The sequence below is a fragment of the Homalodisca vitripennis genome, chromosome 5 (genome assembly GCF_021130785.1).
Source record: "Homalodisca vitripennis isolate AUS2020 chromosome 5, UT_GWSS_2.1, whole genome shotgun sequence".
NCBI lineage: Eukaryota > Metazoa > Arthropoda > Insecta > Hemiptera > Cicadellidae > Homalodisca > Homalodisca vitripennis.
Window position 1 is genome coordinate 12259235 of NC_060211.1, and position 13955 is coordinate 12273189.

Genomic DNA, 13955 nt, shown 5'->3' on the forward strand with positions numbered 1-13955 from the left:
ATGACAATTTTTTCATTTCTATATATTACACATCGAGTGCTTATCATCATCGTCAAATGGACCATCGTATGTGATTATGAGCGTTAATGAACTCTTTTTCATTGGTCTTACATGTAACCATGATAGTAACAAGAAATTTACAGAAGAAATAAATAAAAAGAAGTGAATACAATCATATTACGTCATTTTAACATGTGGCACTGTAACACCTGTAACTATTTATAGACTTGAAAGTTTTACATACGATGCACGTTACATGTATGTTACGCGACACGGGGTGTGCCGTACTCCTACCTTGTAAAGTAACTATAAACCTAAAGCAAAATGATCTCCGATGGTTATGTATAAATTGTACCAACAAGAATATATTTGACGTCCAAAATTAATGAGGACTATGATTTTTATATAGGCTAATGATCAAATTTGTCAAATTGTGTTTCCACATGTAAGGGACGTGTTTTTATAATGTATTACATATTTTAAACCAGAAGAGCTTAATACATGCAGCCTATGGTCAGATAAAATCATTATACATGATTGTGGGTCAAATTGCGTTATACCATCTCATTTTATAAATTTTCTTCTTTTGCTACATTCATGTATACATTCTTTCCAATTAAGTAAAATACAGTGAGTTCATAGTTTACCATGAAAACACATACTTATATTACATTACAGAAATTATTGGTCAGAACTGTTTAAGATACCGTTTATGAAAATATGAAAAATAAAAAAAAATGATGAAGTGGAATTTTAAGCTGATTTTTACGACATATTTTAATCAGACACAAAGAGATACAGTAGCAGATAAGGATATTAACTTTTATATTTTGTACGTGAAAGATGACTCAATGGAGGTAAATATTTTGTATTTATAAAAAAAAAACACATTTTTTTAAAAAAAAGTCCAATAAACAAAAATATTTTTTTTAAATTTGTATATTATAAAACATAATATAATCTAATAAAGTAATGCGTATGTAAAACGTTATTTTCTGAAGAATATGTAAATACTGGAAACATTAAATACTTTTTATTTTATTTAGAGCTGTTTACAAAGCACCTATATTTCCTGATAATAAATGTGATTCCTTACACTGGTTACACAGTTATTTGTACTTATTCTGTATTCAGAGAAGGTATATTACATGAATAACATGAATAAATAAATAAAAAATATTGCTTCAACAAAAAATGTATTGCACCATAATACAAACCCTTTGAATGAGGAGCTCCCGCTTGAATATAACTTACGAAGAATATCATTAGTTTGTAATTAAAAGTTTAAGAAATGAGGTGATATAAAATAAGATAACCACATTTTAAAAATTTCAGCAAACCTTTATTTCTAACTGATATCACCAGCAACAGGTCACAGATGAGAAGCTAAGTTTAACATTTACCGTGGTTTAGTGAAGGTTGAAACTACCACGAGGTTGGTTCATTGTAGAATATTAAAAAAGTTTCAGTATATTAAAAAGAGATAGCGAAAGATAATACTACAACACTCAAACACTAGCACTAGCCACTTTAGTACTGAACTTTAAACACTTTACACTAACTAACAAAACCACTATAATGAACCAAGTATTGAGTGTTCTTTGAAACAAACTAAATATGTAGTAAAAACAGCTATAAATCGGTTTTATATTATCAGGTGTGTTTACGCTTAGTCTACACATAAAAAATAAGCTGAAATAAATTATTATTTTATCGATATAAATCAAATTATTGTAAACTAAGAAAAAATTATTTTATTTCTAAGCCAAATTTACATACCTAGTTTTTTGATAATTTGCTAAATGTTATGATAGTTTTCATCAAATCTGAAGTAAACTGATATATGTACTTTAAATCGACGAATGTGCTTTGATACGTAATGTTGTTTTCTTTTTTATTTATACGAGGTAACTATTAGAGATCCACTTGGATTTGCCATGTACGGACACAGAATAGACGTTAGACTCTATCGTATCTTTATAACCAATTAACTGATCTTAAAGCATTATGTGGTTGGTGGATTGAGATGAACTGCCTGAGCAAACACTTTTGTGTTTTAACAATCAGCTGAATTAAACAAAAGCAAATACTCTCATAAGACTAAACCCCCGTTAAACTGCCCTATTTATTTATATTTACAAGCTTTTCCGGGAGAAACGTGATGTTAAATAACCACTTAACAGATTTTAATAATTGTTGTGTTTTTTAAATAAAATGTAGAGCGCAATTCGTGTTTTTCTGGTAACAATAAAATACAATAAGTTTATAATATTTGTGTGTTCGAATGTTTTAAAAACTTTATTATAAACTGTTTTATACAAAATTGTTTACCATAAGATGTTTTAGATTTTTTTCACTATACAACGTGAAATACTATGGAATAGAAAAACCAATTCATATAATTATAATATTATATTATTGCGCATTAAACTAATGTCTGGGATAAATTTTGAAACTTTTGCATAATATATAATAAATAAATAAATATATATATATATATATATATATATATATATATATATATATATATATATATATATATATATATATATATATATGATAAATGCATTGCAACAAAACAAAAATATATTGCTGTGGTACATCCAAACATTAGCCCTGAAAAGGCTTTAGTTTATATTTTGAAAAACCTTAAAGTTGTAAACAATTGGTTTTTAACATTTTTGAATTGATAGAAGAGGCTGAAAACTCTAAAACTGTAAAGCATGTTTTTAATAATGATCCAAAAATTTCTAGGACTTAGTACAAAGAATAATTCCATTGGTTTTGGGATATTAAAGTAAACGGACAGCAAATATCCATTTATTTCCGTAAATAAACGTCATGGAAACCTGATACTTAGCATATTATAGTACCTCTAGATCATGAAAATTTGGTATCAATCTAGAAGTCAAAATGGGACAGAAATTTCAAGAATACAATTCGGCCTTGTTCTTAGATACTCCGTTTCTACCAACGTTTATCGTCTCAGCATTTATGTACTTATGCCTCGAATATAAGTACATTGATCCATATAAAAAGTCATTCGTTTCAAATTTTACAGATGAATGTTCTCTTTAGTTAATGGCATAGGAATGGGCAATGTTTTAATTTTGCAAAAGAAAGCTATCAGGATCTTGACTAACTTCTTGTTACAAGAACATTGTAAGCCCTTGTTTGTAGAAACAGGAATTCTGTTACTCATCAATTTGTATATTTATGAAATAATTAGGATTGTGAGAAAAGATACTGTTAGCTTTCAGACGAGGTCTGATGTTCATGTCCACAATATTAGGTTTAGAAATAAAATTGATATATGCAAGATGTAGATTGACAAGGACACAAAAATATCACATTACACTTGCTGTAAAATTGTATAATAAGCTGCCAATGTGCCTGGTAGAAGTTACATGTGATAGGATGTTCCTGATAGACTTTTTAATTGGCTTAAACTTTCCTGTTGACGAATTCCTTGAATTTGAAATGGTTAAAAAAAATTTAATATGCCTGTTTCTAATTTTAATATTAGGTTATTGTTATTTGCTATCTATTCTTTGTCAACAAACTTGTTTTTATGTGAAGCCTCTATTGTTGTTAGTTTAAATTTCTACTGTTTAGTTTCAAAATATTATATTTGTTGTTGTCTTATTGGTTATTCTTATTTATTTTATATTGCAGTTTAACTTGTTAAAATATTACTTGAACAATGAGGATATGCTAGGGGCCAATGCACTGTCATTTTTTGTTGTCTGCTTACTGTTTTTTGATTTCATGACCTGTGTACCACTTCTGTTTGTAGGATTGGTATTTTTTCAACTGTTACGAAACCTATTGTAGTCTTTGCAATTTCTTTATGGTCAATACATATCTTATCTTATGTTATCTTACACACAAAATTTTCTCTGGAAAATTATAATAACCTCCACCACATATAAAAGATACCTAGTAATGGCTTAAAGTGTTCCACTTCATGCGCAACACTGTGTGCAAACGTCCACCGAGCGGTAATTGAAATATTATTTTTTCAGTTTCAGTCCAATACGAGACGAAGCGTGTGTAGTGTGTAGTGGAATAAGGTCGGTAAAGCGATTGTGTAAACAAATTTCCTCAGGGATGTGTGACTAGATTTAATTAAGCGTGGAATAGACCGGAGACTCAGCTCCGCGCAATCAGAGAACTCCTCTGCTGGAACGAAACTGTAAAACAAGAGCGCTGATGATAATTACGTACGCCGCGCCGTGCCGCTCCGCCGCCGAGCCGTCACTGATGTGGATCCAGAGTTCATATTTCAACTTGCCCGCTACCGCGTGGATCAATCCAGGACAGCCAGATTGATTGTTTTTGTGCATGGCTAAATGCATAGTTCCTCTAAATACAATCGTGAAAATAAGTGAAAAATAATTATGTATTTAGTGTTTGCCTAGTGACGCCATTTTAGTCGAAAATTTGAGTTACAATAATATAAGTAGGTCAAAACGTAATAATAAATAATAAATTTTTGAATAATATATTTTACTATAACACAAAAACCGTGATATGTTTTGCAATGTATCTTGAAATTCCAAGTATCTGATATGAACGATTGCGGGTTCTCATAAAAATTGTTGTTATTAGAATCAAATAAGTGTTTCACAACTCTTTAATATACTGCTGTAGATCCAGAGTTCATATTTCAACTTGCCTACTATCGTCAGGGCGGCCAGATAGATTGTTTTAATGCATGACTAAATGCATCCTTCCTCTATATAAAATCATGCATTCTAAGTACAAAATAATGCATTATTAAATAATTATGTATTTAGTTGTTGCCTAGTTACACCATTTTCCTCGATAATTTGAGTTACAATTTAACTAGGTCAAAACATAACTATAAAATAAAGCAATCTTGAATAATGTATTTTTTATCATAAAATACAAAAACCTTATAAATTTTGAGATTTATCGTGAAATTCGAACTATCTGATACGAATAACAACGCGTTCTCATAACATTTACCGTTAGTAGAATAAAATAAGTGTTTCACAACATTTTAATATACTGCTGTAGATCCAGAGTTCATATTTCAACTTGCATGCTATCGCTGGATCAATCCAGGGCAGCCGGATAGATTGTTTTAATGCATCGCTAAATGCATCCTTCATCTAAATACAATCATGCAAAATAAGTGCAAAATAATGCATTATTAAATAATTATGTATTTAGTTGTTGCCTAGTTACACTATTTTCCTGGATTTTGAGTTACAATGTATTTAAGTAGGTCAAAACTTCATTATAAATCATAAAATTTTGAATAATATTTATTTATCTATTTATTTAAATTATATATGCAATAGTTACAGATGCGATATCCTTATAGCTATTTTGACATTTTATGAAACTAAACAAAATGCATTAAATTTAAGTGCAAAGGAAAAAAAAATAAACAAGAATATTAGGCTAAGCAAAAATTAATAAATTAAAATGAGCTTTTTAGAAGTTCAGACACTTGATATACCTAACTAAACAAAAAATAAATTTTTATAACAATACAAAATTGAAAGGTTTGCTTTATAATAACTCAACAAACTTTGTCGATTTGGGATTTGAAATCAGCAACTATGTTATTAAACACATCTACATACTGCTTAAATACATTTAAAAGTCTTAAGGCTTTATGAAAAACTAAATGAAAAATTATAGTGTTGGATTATGTTACATCTGAGGACAAAAAAAAACCGGTTGTCTGTAAAGTCGGTTTACTGTCGATAGTTGAACGTGACAACGTCATAAGAAAATACTGATGGAATGGTTGCATTTTTGAAAAGAAAATTTTAATTTTATTTGTTTGATAGGGGTAGGGTACGATAAGCTGACCCGGTTTTTTATATCGAAGAATGTAACCATCGATACCTAATATTCGGATTTCAAATCCAGACTATCAATCGATATAAAAGTATTTATAGTCCTCAATAACAATCACATGTTTTAAATTAAAATATGAATTTAATATTTACAGTGATGAAACAAATTATTATAAGCAAAATTAGGAAAACTGAAGACGACCATATTTGCGCCTCTCACAGTTACAGTTGTTTCTTTCCCACAAATTTCACAATCTCTGTTTTTCGGTACGAGTCCAACATGTTGAAGCCACGTAAAACATGTCTTATCATCTTTCAAAGCAATGGCGTGTAATTCTTTTAAATTGACTGCCATTTTTAATAATCAAATGTTACTTATGTAAAATTGAAATATTACCTTACGCGTATTATTTGAAAGTGTTTACAGCTGTTGATATAGATTATTTAAGTTAATTATTCAAAATAATTAATCAGTATCGATTGATTATATCAATGGTTATGATTAAGTAGTATCGTTTGCCAATTTCGATATAAAAAACCGGGTCCGCTTATCGTACCCTACCCGTTTGATAGATATTTTGTATGGATATAGAGAAGGAGGTAAATGGAAATCACAATGGAATTGATCAAGTTACATTTATTTGTACGCATAAATACATTTTTTTTTTACAATGTACATAGTTTTTACAAGTATGAATGTGCCTTGAGCAATTGTTTTACAACTTTATCTACAACTTTTAAACATGTGTGACATATTTAATTTCTTACAATTTGTGTTATTCTGTTGAGAATAGGACGATGATAGGAAAAGTAGGAAAAGTTACTTAATTATTTTTCAAATTTAATTGTAATTTGTTGTAAAAAAGTAATAATTTTGAATAATTTATTATAAGAATAAACTGTGATTAAATTATTGTTCATAAACTTTAAATTTAACATTTGGAAACATCATTAATATTTTTGTAACCGTAGCTTTTAAAAAGCCCGCCTCAATGTGTTTGATATTTGAGAAAATTGTTCCCTTTGACGGCTGGCTGGTCCAGCATGTAATTTCAGACACGTTGTTATGATATGTGAAAGATTTAAAATTTATGTTTTAATTTTTTGAAATCATAGCTACGCTCGATAATTATTTCGATCGAATAGTAAAGCCATTGATTTTTTACTCATCGTGAATAGTTCTGTTAACTTATTGTTATAGTTTTGTCAATTATAGCATGACCTACAATCGCTGCACTAGCGGACCGATGCTATTTATTTTAATGATGAAAGCACGAATATTCGACAATATATCACTGAACATGTATTTAATATCGAAATAATCATTACCTTTACCGCCGCAATTATCGTTGCTATTAACAATTGAGACCACATTCACTTTTAACTGCACTTCATACTTGACGAAAACATGTAAATGTATTATTGTATAGCAGCTGTCCACGCGGACGCATCGCTCACTCAAGTAGGAGAGAGACAGATGTCGAACAGATGTGCCGCGCTCTCGCTTGCACTTCAAGCCTTAAATGGAAAGCCTCAGAGCGTTCTTATAACGCGTTCTTATAAAAATTGCCGTTAATAGAATAAAATATATACTTCACAAAAAAATTATACTTTGGCGTTGAGTGATGATTCCAACCTATAAAACTTAAAGTATAAAACTTAAATCGATCTATGCAACGGGTATTAATTGTAATTGTAATACTTGTTTGATATAAATAAAAAAAAATATATTATTACAATAATAGCACAAGGAAATGTTTCAATTTATTAAATACTAAAATATAGTCTCAAATGAATTCATAACATTGTTACAGTAATTAACATCTACTATGTGTTCGAAACAAAGCTGAGGTATGAGAATACTAACTTAAATACTAAAATGCTATAATTTTCAAAACAAAAATACGTATTTAGAAATTATTTGAATACATTGAATATTATTCTTGTAAAGGAGGAATGCTATTTTTGATCTTTACTAGGGCGTTTTGGATTAGATTATAATGTGTTTTCCTAAAAGGAATCTTATTGTCGTGGTTGAATAATTAACTAATGAATGTGAACCTTGCAAACCGTTTCCTTAGCTCATTTTTAATTAGTGATAGAAGCCAGAAGCTCAAGAAGATTCTATCATGCCGGTTTTGGATGTTTTCACTAATAATTGGCAGCCCTCTAGATTCTTGAGCTTAAAAATTGCGTAACAGACTCAAACCTTTGAAGAAGTTATGGGGGTGATGCACCTACTGTATACTGATAAAATCATCCGTGGATGGAATCTTAAGAGCGTTTAAAGGAACTGGGGATTTCTGAAAACAATATTTGCCTCGTAGGTCACTTGTACGTGAGAAGAGAATTTTGAGAAAACTTGAGATAGAATCCGAACAAGTAGCCCTAAAAAATCATTGACATGATGGAGTTGAGGATACCGATATCAAATAATTGTACGTAAGATAGTTCATTGTGCAAGTTACAACTTATGAATCACATTAAACTAACAAACAAGAACAAAAGATTACAGTTTTCTCGTTACCAAGATTGACAAATTGAGAAAAAGCAATTGTTTATGCAAAGAAACACAATAAAGAATTTAGGATTTACAAACAACTCCTGATTTCATTGAGTATAGACGTAATTCGTCCATACTCAACGCAAACGTATGATATGGCTTTATGCATGAAGGAATAAGTAATTGATCTTATTTTAAATACCATCAATAGTGATGTCTATAGAGAAGTTTTAGACGATTATGTTTTCCGTAGTTGCAAAACACTACGGTGGATAAATGCTCAGTGCATATTTTAGCAGAATAGAGCACCGCCCCACTCCAGTTTGCGTGTGCGGGTGTCACTCGTTACTCGATTCAACAACAGGTGGAATGGAGGGGCATGGCCTACTCTGTGGCCTCCAAAGTCTCATTTTTCTTTTCCTTCTGGGGTGCCTGTCTTCATTTGCCTCCCAGGAAATTGTCACAAAACTGGGCTTATTCGAGTTCAGAATAATTAGGAACGGAATAATATTTTTTGGGGTTTTTGTAATAGCAATTTGTTCAGTAGATTCTTCTGTCTCCAAGAGATGCCTTTGAGAATATTTTGGGGATTGGACCAATGGGAGAGTTGTAGGGAGTTCTTCAAATTATTTGGTACTCCAGCTTTTGCAAGCCTCTTAATTTACCATATCATCTTATATATTATCGAAAACAGAAGCAATCATTATGTTTTAGATTACTCTTACAATATAAGAAACAATTAAAACCTTCTAATAAATAAATTGAGACTATCTTTTTACTTTTGTAAAACATTATTTTATTTTACTCCTTAGTCCATTTGAAATCAAAATAGTTTTCATCCATTTGAAGTTCACTTAAAGGATCACTTGGCTAGAAGAGCTTTCTATAGTTTGTATCGAGTCCTTCCAGAGATCCCGACGTGAACAGCAGGTGTACAATTGCTATCTTATATTTATTTCTTAGGAATGAGAGATTACTTATTTGTAATTTTTATATTTTCTTGCTGTTTTTTTTACATTTTGTGCTATATACATATGTAATTTTGTAATAATAGTATAGTTTAAGGTTGTTATTGTTGATTGATTGCTAAATTATTTATTAACAGATCTGTATTGACGTACACTGGAAAACTTTATTTATTATTTTGAACTGTTGAGCATAAAGATTTAAATACATTCATTCATTTCACCTATGACAACGGATACTCGCTTACTTAGCAACTGTCACTGCAGGCATGGGAAGAGTTTGGATGTGCACAGAATTTAAAAAATCGTAATAATATAATCGTGCAAGTAATCTATTGTACCGTTGGACGATAACACATGAGGGTGGTGACTTCTGAGGTCGTAGTAATAAATACTAGAAATGCAAAGTTTACTTATAAGTTCAGTTTAATTACGGAAAACTTACAAGCACCACTTTTAGATAGTAAAGGAAAAGTATGTAATGCCACGTTGCTGCCAATTAGAACACAAGAACTAAAAAACGAATATCTTCTAAGTGGGCCTAAAATATCCAATGTTCTCTGGAATTATGCCTACGACGTTCTACTTTATAAAACAATAAGATTTCACTTCCCTTCGCAATATGTAGACTCACAACCCGGGTGTCGGCGTCATGGCACGAGACATTGAAGCTGCAGTCTAAGAACGGTTATTTCTAGAAGAGAGAGTAGAAGTTGGGAAACTGGTAGCCATCCACTCAAACAACACGTGAGATACATCAGGTACGTGAGCTACGTGAACTACGTGAACTCGCCTAAAACAAATTCGCGACGGTATTAGCCATTTAATGATAAGAATTACTTATTTTCACAACGTGTTCGCCATTAAGGACGACGCCACAACTTTTATCTATCTCAATCAAGCAAATAAAAGATCTTCTAGGGTAAGTAACTTTACTATTTACAACTTTACTTTACGTTACATTCATTTTTATATGTTTGGCATCAAAGGGCTAATTTAATAATACGAAAATATAAATTTTACTTACGGACAAAGCGCGCGAGGTCTGATCGGTCACGTAGTTGGGTTGCTACAAAGGGTTAGAAGAAAATATTCATCCGCGCACCAATTAGGTAGTTATTCCGCCGATAATTTAGTTCCGGAACATTGGATAAAAATAATATTAAATTATACTGGATGACTAGGTTGCGAAATTTACATTATATGAAATTTAATTAACTAATTTACGGTACACTATAAAACATTGCATTACTCTAAGTTCTTAATTTATTAAAAATATGTAACCCTAAAACACTGGATTTCTTTTAGTGAATCTTATGAATCGCTGTTGATGAGGAGTAGGATGATGAGGGTTAGATCCTTCCATTACACTACTTCATAATGAACTGTGGATAACAGAGGAGTGGGATACTATTGCTGAAATTTCATTATGGTTTTGTGGTTGATTCATTCTTTTTATTTCTATTAAAATAAAAAAGACACAAGTTCATTTAAAAGGATTGCAAAGGTAAAGTCTCGCTTATTATATTATCTTTAAAAAATCTCACGTTATCTCGGAAAGTTGTTAAAATTAAATAAATGTTACATGTTGAAATAGCTTAATATATATTTATTTATTTATTATATGTATTTACCAGCGTATTGTTTAAACCCATGTTATATTATACAGAGACGAAATGTAAGCACTCGTCACCCTGGTAAAACTAGTGATATCAGAGAAGATATTTTTAATTTAATAATACTTAACATGTCGCCATATTTGAACAATATCAACAATAAAAGAAACTAATCCTTAGAAAGTTTTTTTGGTAGTGCAGGTAAAAGAATTGCCATAGTTTGAATATTGTTTCCTTTTTTATATTATTTCTAAGATTTGGTTTTTTTAAACAAACACAATCATAAATATTTTAAGTATATTTCAGATTGCTACACTTTTCATTAGCTTGAAGCTTATCATGTAAGGCTTGAAGCTGTTTTTTTAAATATATATTCCTTATTCAATCAGGTTTTGAATGTATACTAGCTTAGATCTCGCTAAATCAACATAGGCGATTCATAACGGTTTGGGAGAGCAAGACAGTGTGGAGTTGGTACAGTATAAGAAAAGAAGTGTTTCTATATCTTAGATGTTGCTATTTCGTTTTAATAACGATAAAGAATTGTTGCTCGAGTTCCTCAAGTGTTTACTATAAACCAAATAAATCTCAATTTATCCTTAAGCCTCACTATAGTGCATTATATCTGTCATTAAAAACTGATTTAGTTCATCAAATTAAAAAATGTTGAGTGGTCTGTTTAATATCAGTGTACGGAAAAGATAATATCTTTCTAAAGGTTCTCGGGTTAAAACAATGTATGCAGTGTTTTAAAGCTCTAAACTAAAAATACTAAGATATTTTCTACTGTTCTTTTTATTTCACAATTAGTAACATTTTCCTTATAGCAAAAGGGATTCCCATCACTTCACCTTGCTTCCAACTCTGTGTAGCAATTTTTTTCCACTTTATGTCTAAGTGGGGTTATTGCTAGCAAATCTAATTCAGGTAAAAAACAACTCAAAAGTCCTAGCCTTAATCATTTTACTTCAATAACAACGGTGGTAACATTCCTTCTGCCTAACGTATATCACCTTGTTCCAATACTATTTTAGAACAGAACATGTTTAGGAGATAATTAACCAGATATACCGTAGCCCTATTTACAATTCATAGTTAGACTGAATTCGTATAACAAAAGCGGAGTGAAGTTTGAAATTGAGGTTTCCATGTGGATGCGCACTTCGAACCATGGCAAAGGAACAAAAGAGCAAAAGGATCGTTGGAATCTGAAGCGCCTTTCTGCTCTTCGTTTGAACTGATGGTCTGATACTTCCATGTGGTCTACTTTGACACCAAAAAAACAAATTGGTAACATTGAAATCTTGTTACAAACATTTGAACTGTTCATCTGTTACTTCCTCGCGGTCTAATTTGAAAGATAAGAAACTGGTGGAACTTCAATCTTGCATTACCCTTTTTAGAGTTGAAATAGATGTTATGAATTGTCGACTTACAAGAGATATCTGATTTTGATCTGGAACTCAACGTTTAAAAAATATAAAATTCTCTCTCTCTCTCTGTATATATATATATATATATATATATATATATATATATATATAGATTTTTTCATTTTATGTGTTGATGTTTTATGTTTATTCTGTTCTTATAGCCCTATTTATATAATTTTTGTAATTTCCTGAAGACGGCTTAAGCCGAAATATAGAAAATGTTTATTACAATAATTGAAGAATTCTTATTGAAGATTAATATATACAATATATTTAATATTTATATGAGGCATTTTGTGCTCAAGGAACACATCATCAGACTCACATAACTGAATAAAAGTGGTTACAAAAATTGTTTATATTATTATTGTAACCACATTTATTCAGTTATGAGGGTCTGATGATGTTTATGCGGATTCTTTAAGCACAAAAGGCTTCACAAAAATAAAAAAAATTACAAATAATTTCCAATAAGAAAAGAGCTTCTAGATTGTATCAAATTCAAGTTCAAAAAATTATTATCAATAATGCAATCACTTTTATATTAGTGAATTAATTTTAAAGTTGCAATTTTGAATAATAATTTGTAGTTATAAAGTTTACCTGTAATATTGAATTATATACAAGTCTGTTTATGTATTAATTTTAATGTATGTATTCATTACTATAGTTCGAGACATATCATTCCAAGCCTGATCATTTGGCCTTATTATTCATAACAATGTAAATGATTCCAATTAATAACTTTAACACTACTTTAATCTTAAGGAACTAATCTTTTATACTCATGCGAAGTTTTAAACAATACATCTCTGGTTAAACAGCAGTTGTTTAGCACAACACAACCTTGCAATGATATTATTCGAACTATAAGTGAATAATTAGTACTTATTCAAAGCATGAATATAATGGAACCTTTCATTGTTTCCAAATTAAAATTAAGAAGTGTAATTCATTGACAAATTCGTCAAGACATATTCTGGTGAATTGCTGTCTCAATGTGTCTAACTAACGTATAGATTTATAATCGGTCTATTTCTGCGTTACAGAATAAAAAAAGGTTTCTACATTATCTACAAGCCCTTATTTAAAATTGTCTATCCGCTTGGGCAACAGCTCTTGATAGAACAGTCCATTAGACGTTACACATCTTGGAATGAAGGTAATGAATTATTTTGTTAGCTGTTAAGATTTTCTTTAGGGATCTTCGATGTTCCCTTGAATCGGTTTATAGACGTTATATTACTATACTATCACTTAAAAATGCCAAGAGTAGATTGACAGTCATATGGTGAGCGAAAGGTTTGATAAGTTTTTTTAACCACATGTGTACCTAAAAGTACTCGATTCAAAACAATTAAACGGATATTATTTATAGTAAATGTAATTTATTCGTTTATGGTTTTTATGTTTCAGTGGAAGCAACGTTGGGGAGTTGTCACTAAGCTGTCACCTGCTGCAGGTATGTACTTTGTGTAATAATATATTACAGTACTTTACTCAGTAGTGTAATATACGGATAAACTCATGGAACAGAGGATCTATAAATATTATTGAGTTTAAGATAGTTATTTCTGTAATAAAAACGCTTACGGTTATTT